We start from the raw sequence: 18,508 nt of genomic DNA on the forward strand, positions 1-18,508 counted from the left end.
GAAAGAAAATCCTATTCTTTTTCTTTCTGGTGTTTAGGAATATTGCAGAGAATGAATCTTCTTTGGTGGTCTAGCCACATCAGTCCTTATACTTCACAGGGTGAGTGGTATGCTAATTGCTGATAAACCCAGAAGGATAGTCATGGTAGCAAAAGAGTTGTTGAATTTAAAGCAGGTGTCCCCAGCCTTCTCCTGATGATACCATTAGTCTAGTGTGAAGTGCTGATAGTATGAGTTGGTAAAGAAAGGCCCAGTAGTGGTAGGGCAGGGGAGTGGTAATGAGAGGGGAAGGAAAGGCGAGGCTAGCATTGGAGAGGAACTAGTTCTGTTTCTCTCCCTCATTGGGAATTCTGTCTCCAGCCAGCAAATCAGAGCAGAGAGAGGAGGTGGGGCATGGAAGCAGTGTTTGTCTTGTATGATAAAGAGGTAAGGTTTGGGTTAACAGTTTGGTCAGAACTGATCCATTACCTAACAATTACTCTCTCTGGGCAAGGGAACTAGATGGCTGGATGATGAAGTCAGAAAAGACTTTTTATACCATGTGCCTTTTACTTTTGTTTTTGTACCATTTGACTTCACTAAGCCAAATGTTATGAGAGTTTCCCAAGCTAAGGACTTAGAACTGTGTTTTTCATTGTCTGATATAGAGCATAACAGTAGATCTAAACTCAGGGACATTCCCAAGGATCTAAGACGTGGAGGGATCCAAACAGATATTGGGTCTATACATTGCCTCCAGCCATGGCCCTAATTGTATAGACCACAAAAAGCAGCACATCATGATAGTTCAACATATCATCTCTGGAACCGGCTGCCTAGATTCAAGCTCTGCTGGTCATTAGCCATTTTACTCTGGGCATGTTTTTTAATCTTTCTGTGACTCAGTTTCCTCAGTTATAAGTAAGGGATGATTATAATAGTACTAATACCTCATAAGGCAGTTGTAAATTAATTCATGTTAAGAGCCTATTACATAAAAGGGTTGCTACTATTGTTGTTGTTATTGTTAATGTATATCAGTAATTGAAGAAAGGGCTCTGGCTTCCTAGCGCTGTATCTTTCCCACCCAACTGCTAATAAATAATAATAGTAAGAATAATAATAGCTAACATCTGATGAGCACTTACCATGTTCCAGACACAATCCTGAATTATTTTGCATACATTCACACTGAATCTTTTTTTTTTATTCTGAGCCAGGGTCTGGCTCTATCACTCAGGCTGGAGTGCAGTGACATGAACATGGCACATGGCAGTATCGGCCTCCTGAGCTCAAGCAATCCTCCCATCTCATCCTCCTGAGTAGCTGGGACCACAGGTACACACTACCACACCTGGCTGTTTTCTATTTTAGTTTTGGTATCAAAAAATTTATTGCCTAGGCTGGTCTCAACTCCTGGGCTCCAGAGACCCTCCTGCCTCAGCCTCCCAAAGTGCTGGGATTACAGGTGTGAGCCACCACTCCCAGCTCCTCACTGAATCATCTTCTCCTCATTGAGTCCCATAGAGTAGGAACTATTATTACTTTCATTTTAGAAATAATAAAGCTGAGACTTAGAGAGATTCAGTCACTTGCCCATGGCCACAGTGCTACTAAGTGGAGGAATCAGGAATTGAAATCAGATACAGCTCCTGAACTTCGACATTGTGTTAACAACTCAACAAGCAGTTCAAAATGACTCTCCCCAACCCACTGCTGTTTCCTCTGTATTTCCCCAAGCAGTTCCACCATGACATTTTCTACAATTAGCAATAGCAATCGAGTCACTTACTGCTCTTTTTAAAACTGAAAACATCATTATTTTGCTAAATGTTAATAATGTTTAAAGCTCTCTCTTCTCTCAACCCAGTAGCACAAGCACACCAACGCCACTGAAACCTAAAGCACAAAACATTCAGGTCAAACTCTTTAGTGTTAAAAAGTTTGGTTGCATTGTCAAGGATTGGTGTTTTCCAATGAAAATACACCTTCCAGGAAGGAGGGTGTTACAGACTGGGTGTTTTTGTCCTCCTCACATTTCTAAGGGGAGGCCCTCGCCCCTAATGTGATGGTATTGGGAAGTGGGCCTCTGGGAGTTCATTAGGTTTAGATTAGGTCTTGAGGGTGAGGCCCCCATGATGGGATCACTGTCCTTGAGACAGCAGCTTGCTCTCCCCACCATGTGAGGACATAGCAAGGAGGGAGCTGTCTGGAGGCTGGGATGTTGGCCCTCACCAGGAACTGAGTCAGCCAGCACCTTGATCTCAGACTTCTCAGCCTCTAGACCTATAAAGATATAAATTTCTGTTGTTTCAGCCATCCAATCTATGGTATTTTGGTATAGCAGCACAGCAGACTAAAACAGAAGGGCTCCCTGAAGATAATTTTTTTTTTTTTTTTGCAATGGAGTCTTGCTCTGTCGCCTAGGCTGGAGTGCAGTGGCACAATCTCAGCCCACTGCAACCTTTGCTTCCCATGTTCAATTCATTCTCTCACCTCAGCCTCCCAAGTAGCTGGGATTACCAGCATGCACCACCACACCTGGCTAATTTGTGTATTTTTAGTACAGACAGGGCTTTACCATGTTGGCCAGGCTGATCTTGAACTCCTGACCTCAAATAATCTACCCACCTCTGACTCCCAAAGTGCTGGGATTATGAGTGTGAGCCATAATGCCCGGCCAAAATTCTTTGATATTTAAGGAAAAGTTGACTTTTATAAAAATAGCAAAGAGCCAGGCAGTGTTGCAATAAAGGAGCAAGGCAAGTGGCCTGCCTCTACCATTTCATGTCATGCAGCAGGATGCAGCTGGGGACATCAACTCCCTCAAGTGGTGCAGAGAGCTCAGTTACGACTAAAAGTGCTGGTGACGACACAGTCACAGTTCATACTGCTCTACCATGTTTTTTGTGCGAAGCCCAGAATGGATGTCACAGATCCTGCCACAGTTGTGATCCACTCAGGGGATGTGAGGGTGACAACTGGTTCTGAGTCATGGGAGTGAGTACCTATGTATTGGACATCAGTTGCAAAGAGAAAAAGTGACTACACAGGGATGACCAACTTGTAGGCGCTTCCCTGCCCATAGCTTCTGGAGACATATGCTGAGTGGAGTTTACTGCTCATTAGCTCAGATACCTCTGAGAGAGTCTGCCTAAACTAGTATGAATCTCTTATTTGAGTAGCAAGTATTTACCCATGAATATGTATGAGGAGAAAGGAAATGCTTGTGTGTGTTTCTGAAAAGAGAGATCAGCAAAAGGCCAAAAAGTTCAAAATGTAGCCTCATGTCCACCAGAGCACAGCTGACAAACATGCCACACACACTCCTTGCTGGGCCCTTGGCAGACATCAGTAATTGGTCATTGTAGTTATCACTGCTGAGGCTGTCTGTGACTGCAGAAATTCTTCCAGATCAGGACTCCAGGGAGCCACTGACCCATCCTTCAGACTTGGCTCTCCTACAGAAATTTTGACAAACTTGGCCTAGTTTCACCAATTAGTTAGGGACACCGTACTAAGTATTTTTAGCTGTATTCTCTCTTCTGCCTCCTGCCACCTTGACTCAAGTTCCAGCTCTCTTTTCTCAGGGAACCCTTTATAGACTTCACTCTGTGTGACCTTCCATGGTCCAAAAAATTCTCAAAGATAAACTTGCCTAAGAGCGCTGTCATGGTTAGGGATGACATTAAGTACAGGCATACCTCAGAGACATGGCAGGTTTGATCCCGGATCACTGCAGCTAAGTAAATAATGTAACGAAGCAACTCACACCATTGTTCTGGTTTCCCAGTGCGTATGAAAGTTATGTTTACACGATACTGTAGTCTGTTAAGTGGCTGTATTAATAGCATTATGTCTAACATACGTATATGCTTCAGTTTAAAAGTACTTCATTGGTAAAAAACAAAAAAAAATGCTAATGACAATCTGAGCCCTCAGCAAGTCTTCATCTTTTTGCTGGGGGAAGATCTTGCCTCACTTTTGATGGCTGTTGACTGATCAGAGTGGTGGTTGCTGAAAGTTGAGGTGACTGTGGCAATTTCTTAAAATAAGACAATGATGGACTTAGTGATGAACTCTTTTACGAAATATTTCCCTGTAGCATACAATGCCGTCTGATAGGATTTTACTTACCCACAGTAGAACTTTCAAAATTGGGAGTCAATACTCTCCCACCCTGCCACTGCTTTATCAATTAAGTTGATGTAGAATTCTAAATTTTTTGTGTAATTCCAACAATGATACAGCATGTTCACCAGGAGTAGATCCATCTCAAGAAACTACTTTCTTTGCTCATCCATAAGAAGCAACTCCTCATCCATTTAAATTTGGTCATGAGACTGCAGCAATCCAGTCACATCTTCAGGCTCCACTTATAATTCTAGTTCTCTTGCTGTTCCCACCATATCTGCAGTGACTTCTTCCACCGAAGTCTTGAACTCCTCAAAATCATCCATGAGGGTTGGAATCAGCTTCTTCCAAAATCCTGTTAATATTGATATTTTGGCTTCCTCCCATGAATCACAAATGTTCTTAATGGCATCTAAAATGGTGAATCCTTTCTAGAAGATTTTCAATTTACTTTGCCCAAATCCATCAAAGGAATCACTGTTTATGGTAGCTATACTCGTATGAAATGTATTTCTTATATAATTAGACTTGGAAGTCAGAATTACTCCTCGATCCATAGGCTGCAGACTAGATGTTGTGTGAGCCGGCAGGGAAGTAACATTAATCTCCTCATACATCTCCATCAGAGCTTTTGGGTGACCAGGTGCATCATCAATGAGCAGTCCTGTTTTGCAAGGAATCTTTTTTTCTGAGCTGTAAGTCTCAACAGTGGGCATAAACTACTCATTAATCCATGCTGTAAACAGAGGTGCTGCCATCCAGGCTTTGCTGTTCCATTTCTAGAGCACAGGCAGAGTAGATGTAGCATAATTCTTAAGGGCCTTGGGATTTTTGTAATGGTAAATGAACATTGGCTTCAATTTCAAGTCATCAGCTGCATTAACCCCTAACAAAAGGGTCAGCCTGTCCTTTGAAGATCTGAAGCCAGGCCTTGACTTCTCTTCTATAACTAAGAAAGTTCTAGATGGCATCTTTCAATAGAAGGCTGTTTTATCTACACTGACAATCTGTTGTTTACTGTCACCACTTTCATCAATTATCTTGGGCTAGATCTTCTGTATCATGAGCTGCAATTTCTACATCAGCATTTGCTGCTTTACTTTGCAACTTCTTTCCTTAAACCTCATGAATCAACCTCGGCTAGCTTTCACCACCTTTTCTTCTGCAGCTTTCTCACTTCTCTCAGTCTTTACAGAATTGAAGGGAGACAGGGCCTTGCTGTGGACAAGGCACTGGCTTAAGGGAATATTGTGACTGGCTTGGTTTTCTATCCAGACCCCTCAAACTTTCTCCATATCCACAGTAGATTGTTTTGCTTTCTTATCATTCCTGTGTTCTTTGGAGTAGCAATTTTAGTTTCCTTCAAGAACTTTTCCTTTGCATTCACAACTTGGCCAACTGTTTGGTGCAAGAGGCCTTGCTTTCAGCCCATCTTGGCTTCCCCCATGCCTTCCTCACTAAGCTTAATCATTTCTCCCTTTTGATTGAAAGTAAGAGATGTGGCACGGCATGGTGGCTCAAGCCTGTGAGTCCAGCATTTTGGGAGGCCAAGGTGAGCAGATCATTTGAGGTCAGAAGTTCAAGACCAGCCTAGCCAACATGGTGAAATCCTGTCTCTACTAAAAATACAAAAATTAGCCGGTTGTGATGGCACATGCCTGTAGTCTTAGGTACTTGGGAGGCTGAGGAACGAGAATTGCTTGAACCTGGGAGACGGAGGTTGCCGTGTTGCAGTGATCCGAGATTGCGCCACTACACTACAGCCTGGGCCTCAGAACAAGACTCCATCTCAAAAACAACACAAAACAAAGCAAAAAAATAAAAAACAGAAAACGAGAGATGTGATACTCTTCCTTTCACTTGAATATTTAAAGGTCATTGTATTAATTGTCCTAATTTCAATATTGTTGTGCCTCAGGAAATAGGGAGGCCCAAGGTAAGGAGGGAGAGATGAAGAACAGCCAGTCAGAGGAGCAGTTAGAATGCAACATTTATTAAGTTCTCCATCTTATGTGGCTCCCCAAAACAATAAAACAGTAACGTCAGAAATCACTGCTCAGCCAGGCATGGTGGCTCACGCCTGTAACCGTAGCACTTTGGAAGGCCAGGATGGGCAGATCACCTGAGGTAGGGAGTTTGAGACCAGCCTGACCAACATGGAGAAACCCATCTCTACTAAAAATACAAAACTAGCCAGGCATGGTGGTGCATGCCTATAATCCCAGCTACTCAGAGGCTGAGGAAGGAGAATCACTTGGACCCAGGAAGAAAAGGTTGAGGGGAGCCGAGATCACACCATGGCACCCCAGCTTGGGCGATAAAAGCAAAACTCCGTCTCAAACAAAAAAAAAAAAAAAAGAAAAATCACTGATCATAGATCACCATAACAAATATAATAATAATGAAAAAGTTTGAAGCATTGTGAGAATTACCAAAATGTGACACAGAGACATGAAATGAACACGAGCTGTTGAAAACATGGCACCAACAGACTCGCCTGATGCCAGGTTGCCACAAACCTTCAATTTGTTAAAAAAAAAAAAAAAAAAAAAAAGCAGTATCTAGGACATGCAATAAAGCAAAATGCAATAAAACAAGGTATGCCTGCATATCAAAGAACTGGTTTAGCCCAGGTGTTGATGAACGAGAATTGTTCTCTGCCTATAAACTGCCGCGATGACAGCCCTGCACTCAGAGCGCGTTACCTTGGAGAAGTGTGGCAGCCAGCCAGAGAGTTGGCATTTGCTGGCAGCATTCGGAAGATATGCTGACTTGTATATTTGATAAAAACAGAACTGTCTGTAAATGCTAAAGGACTTTTGAGTTGTGCGACTGCTTCATCTGCATTTATGGACTCCATGCTGACAGTGCCCAGCACATGCTTTGTCCTTAAGAAAGGCATGGGCCAGGGTGTCCTCTCCTGGCCCATGAGGACACCTTTGTTCTCAACCCTCCCCCACTTCAACCCGCTGGAGTTCTCTACAACTAAAGCTTCTTCACTTTGGTCCATTTTTTGTACTAAAGCATACCCCCCAAAAAGTGCTTTTTCGGAGGCTTGTGCGGTTCCTTCTCAGCATGTAGGGTCAGCAACAGCATTCTTTATCCCTGTCGGTCAGAAAGAAAAATAATAAAGGAAAAGCCTCTAGCCAGCCAGCGATGCTTATATATGTCCCTTGAATGAAATGTGAGTATCTTAGAATTGTTTCCTAATGTGTGTTCCTGGATCTTCTACCTACATTTAGTCCCCCGGTTTGATTCCAGGACACTCCCACAAGACCTACAGAATGGGAACGTTTAGCTAAAAAGACCAAGACTCTAATTTTTAAAATAAGGTTTGCAAACTTAAGGTTTAGGAGCATTTGGTCATTCTGCCCAAAGACTTGGCCTTCTCTTGAACAGATTCTTTCTTTTTTTTTGAACAGATTTCCTACAATGAAATCTTGAAAATTCAAAACATTAGCTTTCTTGGTAACCTTCACAGTGAAATTAATCACAGACCAAACAGATATGAGATAAAGAAGTAAATACTGGCCCAAATATCACTGAATACAAGGCTGTTTGCTGGTTACAGTCGTGCAGGACAAAAGATTCATTTGCTTTGTGTCATTCAATCCAGTCAACATTGATTATTCCTATTGATAGAAAATCAAGGATAGATGATACAGCAGAAGAGATAATCAAGGATGTTATACACTGAGCTCTGGAATGCACTCAAGGTCACAGTGCAACTCAGGGACTTGGTCTCACTTTGTCCCTGGCTTTGGCCCCTTTTCAGATTCTCACAAGCTCAGCAGATAGGAAGATGTAATGGATGAGCCAGTCCTGCTCAACCCAGATCTATTTATGGTGAGTCCCTGTGTCTGATGTCTTTTAATGTTTTCTTTGTAGGTATCAGAATTAAAATGCCAGTCTCCAAATGGCCTTCAGCTGATACAAGTATATTCCAGACTGAAATATGAGTTTTGAGGTTTTATTTTGGGAATTAGGTAGTGAGGTTAAAAACTATGGACTTTGGGCTCAGACAAACTGAGTTCAAATTCATACTTTGATGGTTAACAACTGAGGACCTTGACCAAGAGATTTGTCTTCTCTGAGCTTCAAATTTCTCTTACGTTAAATGGCTATAATACATCCAACTTCATAGAGTTCAATCCTCAACCCAAGAGGATTGAATAAAATAATGTACATGGAAGCACCAAGCACAGTTCCTAGGATGCAGTACACCCTTAGCAAATGTTAGTGTCCTTCTAGTTAAGAAGCTGAGTAAATTTCCAATGCTTAACATTATCTCTTCTAGCCAAAGTAAGTTAATAATTGACTGTCAAAACCAGGTCACAGAAGAGCTAGGAAACAGTAACAGCGTTGTCCTTCAGCTCAGTATTTTAAAGCAGACTTTGAAAATTTATGACAAGTACAGATTATGGACATTAAAAAAAAGATTTAACACCAAAATATGGGAATTACATTATCTCAGAGAAAGAAAACTGATGATACGCACACTCACACACAGACACATTGACACATGAACCACATTATTTTTATTTTTCTGATTGCCTACAGATCAGACCAGATTGGACTTGGTCCTGTTGGAAGGCATTGTTCTAGAAGTTACACTGAATCTGTCATCTCCGGCCATAGAACACCAGGAGTCAGGGCATCTAGCAACCTTCTTTTGGACGCAGGAAGAGAGGTGTCACAGACCACTGGCACACCTGCATCTCCGTGCTCCCCAGAGGCCAGACATCTCCGTGAAACTGCCATGACAGCAGTCACAAATTCGAACCACCCTGTCCTAGATTTCTCAGGGTATACAGAGAACCAGCTACTCTTTCCATTTCACTTATGAAAAAACTAAGACATAAAGAGGTTAAAGGATTTTTCTAATTTACATGGATTCAGTGGTGAAAATAGGACAAGAGAGCATATTTTAAAGCTGGGACCACTGTTCAAAGATTTGAGGGCTATCTACCCAGACACCTATTCACTCCGCAGGCAAGATGAACAGAACAAGTAGGGCAACTATACATCTGCTGGCATCAATCGCCACAACAAAAATAGCACTAATGCCCTTTTTTATTCCCAAGAAAATGTGTCTTCTATAAGCCAATTATTTAAAAAAAATGTTCACATGTGAATGATTTTTTTTTTTAAAGATAAAAACATGAAGACCAGGTGCGGTGGTTCACGCCTGTAATCCCAGCACTTTGGGAGTTGTGAAGTGGAAGAAGAGGTGCGTTCAAACTACAGAGGAGGAAACTGAGGCCCAGAGGGGAAAAGTGACTTGATTGACAAAAATTCGATTCTGGTCTTTGTTCTACCAAAGGTTCGTTGTGAGATGGGAACAAGTTTCAGCCTTACCATCTCAATCTGATGTTGAAACCATTGTGCTTCACATTCGAGGGACTGCTGTCACCAACATGCTTGCTCAAATGCAAAGCGAAATGCTTTGAATTCATGTAAAGAAAGGTTTTGTAGAGAGTCAAAGCCTTATGGTTGACAAATAGTTATAGGCCAAGCTACATTTGGGAGTGATATTTTCTGCTGCTGGTGTCTGTCCTTTAAGAGTCAGGTGAGCACTGCAGGTGGAGATGAGAGACAAGTTTCACTCGCTCAAAAATGTCTCTTTCCCCCATCGACAGGTGCCAGAGCCTGCAATTCCCACCATCTGTCTCATCTTTGGGTTAAGACAGTGCTTTCATTCATTTGTTCATCCATGTGTTTAACCAACGGTTATTAACCTAAGCCCCTGCTGCGTACCAGGCAGGTACCAGGTGTACGGTGGCAGAGTGCCTTCATGAAATCTATCATCTACTGAGAGAGATGTTTGTACTTTCTAGTAAAATCTATGAAGGAAAAGAGAATAGCAGAGGGCTCAGTTGGGGAAAGAGACTTGGAAGCTGTTGCCGAAGGGTGGGAAGGAGTTAATAGAATATCGAGTGGAGGAGAAGCTTTCTGGGCAGTGGCAGCAGCATTGGCTAGAAGCCAAGGCTGAGGGCAGTGAAGAGCTTGGTGAATTCCAGGAAATGCCTTTGAGGCTGAAACAAAGAATGTGAGAAGGTAAGTTGTAGGAAATAAATTGGAGACTTTACCAGGGTTGGTATCTGCAGAAATTAAGTTTTTTACCATAAGAATGTTGCCTTCCATGTGACATATGCAGCCACTGGATAACTTGGCAGCAATGATTGCCTCAAGACAGCTGGTCTCAGCCGGTGAGTGACAAAGGGTGGATCTGAGGTGGGCAGAAGGAGAAGGGAGGGGACACTGGGAAGGAGCTCTGTCCCACCTGGAGGGCCAAGGGCCGGGTTGAAGACTGGTGCAGCAAGGGATGGAAAGCCTGATGGGGTGTGAGCCCCCTATGGCAGAGTCACTTCCTAGATGGGGACTTATTGAGGCTACCTAAGCAACCACACTCCATGGGGCCTGGTTCTGAAAGCTGAAAGCCATGGCATCTTGAAGCTGACCAGGGAGATAGTCTAGTCCAAGTTGCTCAGTTTACAGGTTATGATTCTGTGGCCTAATTCAGCTGAAGTGAAAGCCACAGCTGGTTGTAGTGAGCTTCAAAGGCTGTTTCCCAACTCTCATGCACTATGCCATCTCCTCATTGATGGTAAGCGTCTCCATGTAGTCAGAATCAGCTCTCAGGGGCAACTGGGCCATATATGGAGACAGTAGGTGCCCAAGAAACACTTGTCAAAATAATGTATTCTCCATATCAGTTTCCTTTAGTTTCTTTTCAGGTGTATACAGATTGAAGACTGAAACAGACCATTGCAGTCCCACACTCATACGAACTTGTGATTCATCAACGTTCTTCCCAGATATTCCATTTTACCAGTTTAAAAACAATATTTTAGATTGAGAATATTTAAGAACATGAAATACACAAATTGCATCATTGTACCCATCAAAGACATTGACTAGGATCTGAAATTGGTTTCTAAAAACTTAATAAACTACAGGCATTGAGATCTATGGTATGTTCATTCAAGGGGTGGGAGAAAATTTGGAGCTAGGTGAAGGGGCAAATAATGGATTATTTCACTTCTAGGAAAGATTATATTGAAGAAAAACCTAAAATCAGTATTTTTGATGTCATAACAACCGAGATAATAGATAATAAGTGGATCGTAGGAATTAGTAAAATTTTGGCTCTGAATATATCTTTTTTTCTTTTTTGAGACACAGTCTCGCTCTGTCACCCAGGCCAGAGTGCAGTGGTATGATCTCAGCTCACCGCAACCTCTGCCTCCTGAGTTCAAGCAATTCTTCTGCCTCAGCCTCCCAAGTAGCCGGGACTACAGGCATACACACCATGCTCAGCTAATTTTTGTATTTTTAGTAGAGACAGGGTTTCACCACATCGGTCAGGCTGTTCTTGAACTCCTCACCTTGTGATCCACCTGATTCGGCCTCCCAAAGTGCTAGGATTACAGGCAGGAGCCACTGAGCCAGGCCAAACATGTTTTTTTTAGAAGTATAAGGAACACCAGAATGTATTAACATACATTGCGTGTGTGTGTGTGCGCGCGCGCGCGTGCCCCTGACATGAGAACAGTGCTGTTTCCATGGCAACGGGGGAAAGTGTGTCTTGCTATGAAGCAATCTTCTTAGATTCAGACACACTTATAAAGATCATGTGCTAGAAGCTGTGAAGGATATATTTGATTCTAATATTCTTTGAGATGAGTCAGGCTGTTCTCCCTGGCTCCCCCAGCCATTCTCATATGCTGAACCTCCAAACTGAGCTTTCAGTACATGTTTTTCAACTGTTTCCTCACAGCCAGCCTAGTGACAGCCTCCGTCACTGTACCATCTACTGTATCCATTGAGGTTTCTCAAACGTGGCAGTAGACTCATTGTTATTGATCTTGAAGCACTGACTCTGTGTGTGTGTGTGTGTGTGTGTGTGTGTGTGTGTGTGTGTAGGAGGAGGAGGAAGAGGAAGAGGGAAAATAAGCATCAGCATAGAGTTTTAAAATGTGAGAAATTTGACTTTATATCCAAGGTTTTTATAGTAGTGGTCCTTGGTCTATAATGTCTGACTTCTTGTTGAGATGGTTAAAAAGTAAGAATTTTAGTTTTCAGCCCTCTATTTTATCTCCTGCACATGAGGTTCACAAACTGTTCCTTTTCTTCTGATCTCGTTTTTGGGTGTAGACAAAGTTCAATCTAACAGGAAATGTTCCTTCGCCTTTAGTTAGTAGTTGATTTCTGAGCCTCTGTCCAGATAGGAGTGACTGTGCCTGGGCTTTTTCTCAAAGACGTCATGTGATTTCTAGCAGTGGCTCCTGATTAAACTTTTATTGTTTTTAATAATCCTCACAAATAACTATAATGTGGTTTACTTATTTCATTTTCTTGCCTGTTAATGGCTAGAACTTTGAAGTACGATGATCCTGATGAATAAGAATGCCTCAACTATTAGGCAAAAAACACAATTACTTTTGTACCAACCTAATATTTAATCATATTTTGAAGAGGCTAAGCTTAGGCATTTACCCGTAGTAGTTTTCTCAGAGGAAACTTTCATCATATGCTTTTTAATCAGGAATCTGATAATGACCGCACAATTAGCCGCCAGGCAAGAAGGAAGGTACAGATCTTCTAAGTGATCTCCCGATACTCAGAACTTCATCCAATGCCAGAGTCCACTTTTAAGAGTGAGCTCCACTGAGGAGAACGTTCCCTTAATATACAATCATCAATCCTGTAGCTGATTAGAAAGCAAGATCTTCATTCAACTGTGAACATTAATGATGGTGTGCGTCTCAATAAAGAACAATGTCAGGCTGAATTAAAAGACAATAAAGTGGGTATACAAAGGACCCTGAGACAGTAACGGAGTCTTGGCCCATAAGAGTCAAGCAGGAAATACTGTTGGTGCTCATCTTCTGCCCACACCCACCCATGATAAAGGAACAAATGATGATCTACCGAGTCTTAGCAGCAAAACACTTCTGGAGCTATATACAGAGGAGGTAAAAAACACCAAGCCAATGACAACTGCCTGTGTACAACTCATCTTCCTTTAAAGAGATGCTAATCAAGTTCATCTAGCCACTTTGTTTTCCACATTTGCATTGAATAGATGAAGCCTATGAAGAAGAATGCCGTTTTCCTAGGCTTCTCACAATCATAAAGGGTCCATAGGCATAGGGATCAGGAATGGTTAATTAATACTTGCATTATTTTGCTTCCTTTTCTCCTGTTATTTATATTTTCCAGTGGAGTAAAAGAGGGTTCAGCTTGGAAAACAAAGAGGCAATAGTTCTTAAAATACTGTTAACTCTGTCTGTGGACTGTACTCACAGCACAGTCACAAGGGCAAAGTCATAAATGACGTGGCTTTGTTCACGAGGCTTGCTTTCTTTTCATAAATACACTAAGTTTCATAAAATAAGAAAACGGGAATGTATTATGTTTTCTTATTTTCTTATTGTCATGATTTCTGTTGGATCTAAGTATAGTTCTTTCCTAGCTTAGCACTAACTGCCAGCATTCTAAGTCACCATTCATGAAATCCTATGTTCTGTTCCTCCATTATGAAAACGGTTTTCTTAACACCAGATTTCAGTTGATTTAGTGACTTGGTAGACTTGCAGTGTGGCTCTACATTCAAAATGCCCACAGAATCTGACCTTCACCGCTGCCTGCCCTGAGCCAGCGTCATCCCGTCCCTAGACCACTGCAGTGGCCTCTGGCCTGGCCTCCCTGCCTCCATCCTTGCCCGGTTAGAGTTCATTCTCAAAATAGCATTCAGAGTGGTTCTTTAAACACAGAAACCACAACAGGCCATTCCTTTGCTCAGAGCCCTGCCAGGCACTCCATTTCACTCAGTCTTCACAGTGAAGCCGGGGACCGCCATAACTGGGACCTCACCATGCTGTGACCACATCTTGTATGGCTGTCTCTTCCTTACTCACAGTTCTGGCCACATTACCTTCTTTCTGTTCTCTTAACATGCCAGGCACTCCCTCTTCCCTCTGTCTGTAAGGCTCTTCTCTATATATGGACATAGTTACTTCCCTCATTTCTTTCAATTTTTGTGTTGGAATACCATCTTCTCAACAAGACCTGTCTTGGCTGCTTTACCCTGTCTACCCTCAATCCGGCATTCCTGGTCCCCTTTACTATACTGTAACTTTTCTTTCTTCCATACAGCATATCGCTTGCTAATATACCATGTGATTTTCTTAAACATATCCTGTTTCTTGTCTGCCTGTTCCAGTGGAATGTAAGCTCCAGGAAGGCAGAGAGCTTTATTCACTGATGTACCCCAAACACAAAACAGAGGCTGGCACTTAGTGAGCACTCAGGAAATACTGAAATATTTGTTGAATGAACGAATGCATCACCAGTGTCTAGAGGTATTTTGAGCCCACAGTAGGCTCTTAGTACTTGTCAAATGTCTCTCCCTGGGGGACGAACAGGACTAAGTGTGAGAGAGACCCAGCCTACATAGCATAGTGATTCAGAAGACTGTAGGCTCTGCCTCAGCTGGAGTGGCTGTGTCCTACTGGTATGACCTAGACTGTGTACTTAACCTCTCTGAACCTCAGTTTTCTCATCTGCAAACTGGGGGTGATGAGTACCTCCCTTACAAGGTGGTTATGAGAATGAAATGTGATAATTTGGATAGTAAGTCTGGTGAATGCTCAATACATTCGAGCTGTTATTATGAATATTATGACATCTTATGGTTTTTTTTGTTAATTTAGAGAGAGTCTTGCTCTGTCACCAGGTTGGAGTGTAGTGGTGCAATCTCAGCTCACTGCAACCTCCACCTTCTGGGTTCAAGTGATTCTCCTGTCTCAGCTTCCCAAGTAGCTGGGACTTCAGGCACATGCCACCATGCCCAGCTAATTTTTGTATTTTTAGTAGAGATGGGGTTTCATCATGTCTGCCAGGATGGTCTCCATCTCTTGACCTAGTGATCCACCTGCCTCAGCCTCCTAAAGTGGTGAGATTATAGGCATGAGCCACCACACCTGGCCACATCTTATTTTTTTACCTCTTTTTTTCAGGGATATAACATCTATGCCTGTTCTTACTCCTCAGGATTATTGGGGGAAATATATAAAACACTGTAAATGAAAAACACTTTGTAAACCGGATACCACTCTCCGGATGCTGGGGTCAGCTGCACATGTAAGAGGAGCCCCATGGACACCATTGACTCATTACTCTGGGAAGTCTACAGGCAGTGGGAGAACAGTCCTAAGTTCTAAAAAAGAAAATTATACTGGCTCTAATCAACAGCTGAGATCCCTTCTGAGATGCCCCTTCCCCGCTGCATCATGGAGGTGGGAGGAGGGCCAGGCTATATTTCAAAGCCCCCCTCCTTCTATTCCCTCTTTCTCCCTAGGCTGCCAGAACCTTTGCTTGTAATGAAAGCACAACCATATTGCTGGAAGTGAAATTTGCAGTCTGCTCTATCAGATGGTTTCTGCGCATGGGCTGTTACTACGTTCAAAGCATTAAACTGCCTAGAAGTCGATTATTTACAGAGCTTCTCTCTTCCCAGAGCTGCTGATAGGTGGCAATTCAGCCTCTTTGCCCTAATGCACACTTTCTCACTTTCCACCGAGACTCTTTGTTTGCTGACAGCATCTGGCTATCCTGGGTACTTGCCTCAGCTGGCTCAGTTCTCTCCAATCCCTAGAAGAAATAGCCTTCACCTACACGCCAGAGATGAAATAAGATTTCAGCTCAAAGCTAGCAACCCTTCTCTGAAGTGGTGTCACACCCAGACAGAGAAATAAATGTGCTGTCTCTTCTTAGATAATGAGAAGTCAGTCTTTCAGGCAGACTTTTGACACAGGGAGGATAAAGGTTTGACTACCTTTGAGTAATCCTTGCAGAAAAAACAGCACCTAATTGGACAAAGGAAGAAAGGAACCAGCTGCTACTGTCATGATTATTTAAACACCCATCCACAGTCAAAAACGCTGCATTGTTTCATTACAAGTGAAATTTGATTGCCGCTACATTTCTTGCTGGCCTCCCCTCTATGCAAATTGGGGAGAAAAAAGAAATTCATAAGGCACCAGAACCCATTTGGCTTCTAAATGTACTGTTTGCATATAGACATCAGCAGCCTGAATAAATCCTGGCAAGAAATGTCAAACCAACATCATTGGCTATTTCTCTATTTTTCTCCCTGAAAATACTGTTTTTAACACGTTCACAAAGGCAAGCTAGATTCTGTGTTATCAGTGTTTTAGTAAAAGACAAGTGGGGTGGTGTTTCAGTAGTGGGCATCAGACATTAATGAAGACCATTTTGGGAGAGTTCAGTTTATAAAAGATTAAAATAATTCATTGACTTGCAAAAAAAATTTTCTAACCCTCTCTGCTGACAGTCAATGTTTGTGCTGGGGGGCTGAGTATTATATAATAATTCGCACAGCAGTTTATAGTTCCCAAAACATTTCTGCCTTGGGTCTGTCAAAGGACACTCCCAAGGATGCCATGAGTGAGCCAAGGGCAGTTTCCCTATCCTAATCCCACAGATGAGGAAGCCGGATCTTAGAAAGATGGGGACTTTTTATTGTCACAAAACATGTCCCACCCCCGGGCACTCACCTTGCAATGCAGGTTCATCTTCATCCTTCAAAGCCCAAATATAATATCTCCCCTTTTCTGTCACATTTCCTGTTCTCTCCACCTCCTGCCACCACCACCACTGCACAGGAAATTGTTCATTCATTTAACCAGATGAGTGAAAAAACACTGTGTCATGGGAGGAGATGCAGCAATGTCAAGGTCATTGTGGGTCCTGTGACAAAGTGAAAATCTTTCCTCAAGGGAAGCAAAGATGGAGACGGTGCCCTTGTGTAACACGAACCCAACTGGGCTCACTCTGTGAGCTCAAGCTTGGAAACAAGATGAAGAGGAGCCAGCTGGGGTTCTTCTTCATGGGATCCTGACTCTGTGACAGCCCCGTATCTGCTGACAGTATCTCTTCTACTTCTTCTCCACAACGTGATTCCCTCGAGGACAGGAACCATTCCTCTACCAGTGACCAGCGAAAGCCTGGCGCAGGACAATGCCCCATCATTGCTTCCTGAATGCACCTGCAGTGTAGTGATCCTTTCAGAAAACAGGGCCAGAGCTCACAGCTCTGACTCCAAGCTTGGTGTGATTTCTTCCCTGGGCTGCCCTATTGTGATGGCAACAACAGCCACTGGCCATAGTGGGGAGGTGTGGCTGGGCCTCCCACTCCACAGAGCAGCCAGGAGCCCCGCTGTCCCTGGGTGCTGCTGCAGCTGCCCTGATGCAGCTCCAGAATGGGTGTCTCTGTGCCTTGGGGCCCCAGAAAGCCCCTCCTAGGAGCCACCCACTCCAAGTCTCCTCTCTGCTAAGAGTTGCAGAGATGATAGGTTGACCTGCCTGCAGAGAGGAGCAACCCACTGCTGGTCTCGTCTTAGCTGCTATACCACTCAATAAAGCTTCTCTTCATCTTGCTCACTCTCCACTTGTCTACATACCTCATTCTTCCTGGATGCAGGACAATAACTCAGACAAAGGCGCCACTGGCCACAGAGGTTTCTGGCCAGAGAAACAACACCCCAAAGATCCTCTAACAATAGTAGCTATGCCATGACACATTATCCTGCAACACCCTCCTCCCACCACATAAAAATGAAGTGGGGGCAATAAAATTAATAATAGCTAATACACAAGAGGACTTACTACGTGTCAACCCCCATAGTGGTTACACACACCTATTCCCTTAAAAGACCCTCTGATTTAGGCACTACTATTCCCTTGTTCTATGGATGAGAAAACTCACTTAAAGACGTTTAGGCCACACAGCTAGTACACTGTTGGTAATTCAAACCTGAGCCCTTAACCTCACAGAAACTTAACAAAGTCAAAACAATCCAAAAGCTAAAATTTGCTTATCTAACTATCCAGAGATGTGTTCCTGGCCATAAATCCTTGCTATGGACTCTATATGACATGGTACAGAGCTACTCAAAGCTGGTCAGGAAACTGTCACCAGTCTAGATGGGATAAGAATAGAAATTGAGAGTAAATATTTAAACACCTTTAAGGCAACTTGGTATCTCTACTATATCCAAGTGTGTGATGAGTGGATTTGTCTTGTTCAGCAGGGTAGAGACTGTTAGGAAGGTATGAACTTGAATGATGAGCTGCCAGTAGTCTGGGCTGTGTGTACTAGTATTAGTCTGCAATAGATTGAAGGTTTTTTAAAATTGATTCTTTATCACAGCTTGAGAAACACTAACACTATAGTTCTATTTTGGTTACCTTGGGAGTAGAAGATGGAAAAAGTAGTCCAGCAGTAGCTAGGAGAGTTTGTCTAGACTCTTTGCTATTGCCTAGCTGGGTGACGTCAGACAACTTCCCTTCTGATAACTGTAGAGCGA

The 18,508-nt window shown here is 42.9% G+C and overlaps 1 long non-coding RNA gene across 1 annotated transcript; it reads left to right on the forward strand.

Moving 5' to 3' along the window:
- Positions 1 to 37: 37 nt before the first annotated feature.
- Positions 38 to 16,450, forward strand: LOC108593000 (uncharacterized). The gene is made up of 3 exons (XR_001913345.4): positions 38 to 107; positions 9,267 to 9,436; positions 15,479 to 16,450. It is a non-coding gene; the product is annotated as an uncharacterized LOC108593000 (long non-coding RNA).
- The last annotated feature ends 2,058 nt before the right edge of the window (positions 16,451 to 18,508 follow it).

This window comes from Callithrix jacchus, chromosome 11 (assembly GCF_049354715.1).
Source record: "Callithrix jacchus isolate 240 chromosome 11, calJac240_pri, whole genome shotgun sequence".
In the NCBI taxonomy this organism is placed as follows: domain Eukaryota; kingdom Metazoa; phylum Chordata; class Mammalia; order Primates; family Cebidae; genus Callithrix; species Callithrix jacchus.